Consider the following 5,832-nt stretch of genomic DNA (forward strand, 5'->3'; position numbering starts at 1 on the left):
ACGCTTTTGTGAACTTGTCGATGCTATTCCCTTCCGCGTTAATCCGCGCAGCCCTCCGCTTTTTTCGCTGCTTTTACTTCCAGCGATGTTCTGTGACCGGTAGAATCTTCCCAGAAAATAGCGTATTTTCCCCGAGCGTTACTCCGTCGTTCTCACGTGTTCCACGGAAAGAGGACGATTTGGAAAAAAAGCATCATCTCCACTCACGGGGATGAGATGGAGTAACTTATTTTCTGGATGACACCCGTTAGAATTAACGTTTCGACGTTGGTGGCTGGAGCCGACGATGGTCGCCAAGCCTCCATTAAAAAGTTGTTAAACGCAGCCTGACGGCGCCCCGCGGCAAATTGGAACCCCATCGTAAGTCTTCCTTGTATATAATGTATATGCCTGTTAGAGCAAGCCATCTACAAGATAGTGAGATCGAAGTAATTAAGTATTTGACGGAGATATTTTGATCAGGCTCGTCGGTACCAGCCGGCGCAGAGAGAGTAAGAGTGCGTGAGAGAAAATTAGAATTTCTATCTCTCGTGTGCGAGAGACTAGATCAGAACGGCGTGTTTGATTAAAAAAAAAAAAGAATATTTATCGTGACTCCAGAGAGCGAAAAGAGACCAAGAGAGAAAGAGAGAAAATTATTGGAGTATTATTTTTCCGGCCGACTTTTGACTTTCACCTAGTCACGCGTATATATGTGCAAAAAATTATTAAATATAAATATAAAAAAGATCTAAACTAAAAGATCTAAGGATCTAATTGTAGTCCGAATCAATGGATGAAAAAGCTATTGGATAGATGTTTACCAAATTGCAATCTCGCGATCCTCGAATAGAAAAATTTTTCGCAAAATAAATGTCGCGTTCAATATCTCGCGAATGAAAATTTTCAAAGCATTCACAACTGCGATGCTTCTAATAATGCTCTAATAATCGTTGTTAATTGTATTATCTTACATTCAACAAAGAAATGAGCAAAAGAGATGAGTGCGACGGTGCATCTTGGTGATAAAAATTGAATCGGAATTTCTCGAAGATTAACGAGCATGTTTACTTGATAAGTCACGAATGTGAATAATCAGCCGTATTGCATCGACGATATCAATAGAGATGCACCCGATACAAACTTATTCTTTTTTCGCATTTGACAGTTAATATCCGTTATTATCTGAGAGGAAAGATGCCACATAAAGGCCGCCCCGTCTTCAAGTTTTGTGTCACGAAGACACAATAAATTTGTTTGACATTTTCCGTCCATTTCTTCCATCTCCTCCAGGCCACTTCTTTTTCCGAGAGAGAGGAATAGCCCTCGAACAAGTTCAACGTTTTCTACGTAACGCTGACTGGAAACTCTTGGCCAGACCAACGGAGAGGTTCAAAATAAGAGAAAAGCACCGCGTAAAAAGCATCGAAGTGGTATGGTGCTCGGAGAGAGAGAGGATGGTTTAAAAGTACATGGGATGGAAAAGGTGTGTAAAGGACGTATAGGTAATACTGTAAAATGTAAAGCTGTGCAAGTGCGCGCGCAACGGAATCTACTTCTCGCCTAATGGAAAAGTCACTTGTTACAACAAATACTGTTCGTAAAATTGTCTTATATTTCCCGATCGCCGTCGTAGCGAAATCGAGCAATAAAAAAAAATACGTAAAAAAAGAAGGATGTATTTTTGTGCGGCTAACGCAAAGAAACGTATAGAATTTTCTTTCTTTGCGAAATATATGTCTTGCTAATGAATAAATTTCGTTAAGTATGCCTCGATAATTATATATCCCCAACTTTGGACACCTTTAAAATATGTAGGATAGCTTGTGAAATATTTTTGTTCTAACGGATAAAATATTGAGAAACGAAGTGTTAGGAGAAGCTGCTACTTCTGAAATAAATAAATATATATATGTATCATTTTTCCTTCACAATTGGAGGAAAAAAAGCCTTGAAAACAAAATGTGCACGCATTAAAACATTTCAATAGAGATTCTATAAGAAAATTTCTGCGAAATATCTGACAAAATTTTATCACATAAAATCGTATTCTCTTTCGTCATGTCATTTCCGAATTTTTAAAAGGACGCGTATATCCACAAAGCACCTCATCTGAACTGTTCATTGGTCGGTCATCGGCTTCGGATCGTATTCGAAGCGGGTACGCGCGGGTAACAACGTCGCGCGTATCTCGCACTCATACATGCGGAAAATCGTCGTTGCCGTCACGCGGCAGGAAAAAGGGCCTGAAAACCGCGGCAAGTCGAAAAACCGCTGTGCGGCATTTCCAATTCTTTTTGCCCTCGCCCTGCACACGCATCGGCGTGGCGCCGGGTCAGCTTTCAGGCTCTCTAACGCGGTTAAGAAAATATTTTTAAAATAATTTTGCACTTAGGTCGCCGCCGTCGCCGCCGCCGTTAAACCGGACAGAGATGCGGCACGTAGCTGCCGGTTGAGAGGAAACGGGAAAGAGAAAACGGGTAAAAGAGTGCGGGAGGACGCTTTACAGCTTTACCCCATTCCCGCGTGTCTCGTCCCCTTATGTATGTTTAGCGGAACAGGAAAAAAAGGGGGAGAAGGAAAGAAAGAAGAGAGAGAAAGAAAGAAAGAGAGAGAGGGAGAGAGAGAGAGAGAGAGAGAGAAAAGAAGAAGAAAGAACGAGAGGGACGTGGAGTATAATGATGTTTCTATCATTTAGTACGGCCAGGAATAATCCAGATGGAATTATACACGCCCGCTGTGTAGATGAACACGTATGTTTACGATCGATCGCGCAACATAGATCACGCTAAGTTTAGTTTTTAATTATCCGAGCGTGCAGTCGACCACTTGGAACAAAGATCGACGATATATACGCACGTGTATCTGTGTGCATGCGTATTCTCTCGGAAACAAGCGAACTCACTCGCTCAAGCATCAGAAGACGAGAATGTCAATGTAATTGAGATTAGGACGATGTTTTTGCGCGAGCTCGCGTGGATTAAGTTCGAATAATGGAAGGCAGCACAGAGACAAAGGAGAAGAGGGAAAGAGTGCTGGAAAAGGTACATTTTGTCCTCTCTCTCCCTCTCTCTCTTTCTCTCTCTCTCTCTCTCTCTGTTTCACTCCCGTTTCCCTTTCAATCGGTCGCAACTCGCGCACGGTCGATCGGCCTAATGAAGGTAGCGCGCGGCCAAAATTGGGAAGGATTGGTGCTTCGCTCTTTTTCGCTCGATGCACGATCCGGGGCGGAAGGCTGCACGGTGAAGAGCACGAAAATCATGGAGCACGAAAATCGGGGAGGAAATGCGGAAAATCGCCTCGGTCGTCTGCAATCACGCCGTTGGTGAGAGAAATTGCCGCGGACTATAAGGGAACGCATTCTCTCTCTCTCTCTCTCTCTCTCTCTCTCTCTCTCTCTCTCTCTCTCTCTCTCTCTCTCTCTCTCTCTCTCTCTGTTCTTCCCTCCCTCCCTCTCTCCTTCTCTCTCTGTGTCTCTCCTTCTCACCCCTTGGTTGTTTCTTTCGCGATGACGAGAGGAGGACTGATTATCACGAGAATATATATATAGTAAGCACACGTTAGGATAAATCACGCGAGCTCATCGTCCTTTCTCTTTCGAATGTTTCGCATCCTTTTCAAACTATATCGAACGACAAACTTTGGGGGGTTCGTTCTAGCACATTGGCGGAAAAGAATAATACTGTTAAACATCGTCGCTGAAAAACATTAACCGATCTCTGCACACGTCAGTCTCGTCGATCCCGTCAGACTCGTAAAACCGATATTTCTCGTTGGATTTTATTTATGTTTTTCTTTTAATACGAGACAATTCGATGCGTATGAAGGAATATATACATTTTCATTTTCCATTCTCAGAATCTAGGTATTTTGCAGACACCGTTTCAGGCCTCTTCGTCGTTTCCCGTTGCCTGTCTCTCTCCCTCGACGAGTAACACGGACTTCATTAAAGAGTTCATCTACTGGCCGCGTGTTTATCCCGTTCATAAAACACGCCAATTAGCATACGACAGCCCACGCGGTAATAACCAGGGTTGGCGCGGCGGCGGGGGCGGGCGGGGCGGGGCGGGGCAGGACGGGGGAATAAAATCGGCGACTTCGCCGTCGCGTTTGATTTAAACGCTCGTCGTATCGGGCGCGACCCGTTTATCAATACCCGATGGTACAGCAAATACGGTTCATCCGCTACGGCCGTCGGGTGAAGCTCGTGGTCGGGTCGCGAGACACGCCGCGCTATTCGTCGCAAACCGCGTGCACTCGGCCTTACCTGTGCCGGACACGCGGCCAGATAGGACAGCCGAGCGAGAGGCAATGGCGCGTGAAAAACTCCAGATAACGCGGCGATATTTCGAGCGGCATCGGCAAAAGCTCAGAGTTAATCGTATGTCCGCGAGGCAGAGGACAGAACGGAAGAGGGAGCGACGAAAAAAAAAAATAAAGCGACGCGAGCCGGCCGCGCGTGTATTTTCGATAATTATTCGACAGTCGATTTGCGTGCGGATGGACTGCGCACTGTGAGGGGCAACGAGGAGGAGGAGGAGGAGGTGGAGGACGAAGAGGTGGACGAGGAGGAGGAGGAGGACGAAGACGAGGACGAGGGGGCGAAGGGGGGGAGGAGGGAAACGCGCGGACGAGAGAGGGATTTGGCGGGGGTAGACGCGATTGCAGGGTCGCGGGGGTGGTTTCCGAGAGTCGCGTTCAACCATCCGGAAGCTATGAATATATTATTTGACGGGCAGTTTCGGTAGACTCCGATCGGATGGAGCATCGATCATGGCTGGCGCATCCCTTTGGGCCATTTTCATGCGTCAGAATGCGACACGCCTGCGATCGAGCGATTGCCGCGGAAATAAAAAAAATATACACACAGCCGCTCGCCCGCTCGCTCGCTCGCTCGCTCGCTCGTCCACGCAGCACGTATGCACGCACGCACGCACGCACGCACGCACGTACATATGCGTACGTATGCACGCGCGCGCAACACGATATTTTCGTCTATAACCAGCGCGATATTTTCTTCCGACGAAAAAACACGAATAACAATATAGAAAATAAAAAAGAGGGGAGGGGAGAAATATATAGACGTTGCACACGATCGTCGTTCCTTCGAGTAATCAAGGAGGGTCAACCATAGGAATATAGGGACAGAGTATAGAGTTGCCGGGGGATAACCATTGCGGGATGGTGCGACGAGGTAAACTGTGCCTAAATCTAATTGGTGGTTGTACCGTGTGTAAGTATTTGATACATACATAGATGTGTATGAAGTTGTGTGTGAGTGAAAGACACATGCATAACCTCTGCAAAATACTGTCAGTATAAATAGTTCTTATCATTTTGTTACATTTGCCAGTGACAGCCAAGTCGTTGCATCACACACTCTGAATATGCGCATTATTGTAGCCAATGAAACTTAGGCACAGTCGCCCCCCCCCCGCATTTCAGCACAACTCCCCTCGTCTATCTTACGGGCTTATGCTTTGTCCCTATATTCCTATGTCTATGGGGTCAACAGGTAAACCGCGAGGGGAAAAACGTGTGGCGGGGTGTGTATTTTATGCAATCGCGAATCGAAGATCGCGAGAGCGACGCGCCGAGCGACGTGATATAATGCAGTTTCGCGTATACTTTTAGAGGAATATTTGATTTTCCTCTGTGGCACTGAAAGTTCGCGAGAGAGACTCGCGCGAATATCGAAAAATTGTATGATTAGCGGACGACTGTCTCGCTGGTGAATGCCCGACTCTTTCCTAATTTAATAGTACGAAATCGCTAGCCGTTAGTCGATCTTGATGTAATCTTCGCTTCGCGCAAACGACGACTCGTAGCGAAGACAAATTGTCGCTCGAAGAA

The sequence above is a fragment of the Harpegnathos saltator genome, unplaced genomic scaffold, assembly GCF_003227715.2.
Source record: "Harpegnathos saltator strain DR-91 unplaced genomic scaffold, Hsal_v8.6 scaffold8, whole genome shotgun sequence".
NCBI classification, from domain to species: Eukaryota; Metazoa; Arthropoda; class Insecta; order Hymenoptera; family Formicidae; genus Harpegnathos; species Harpegnathos saltator.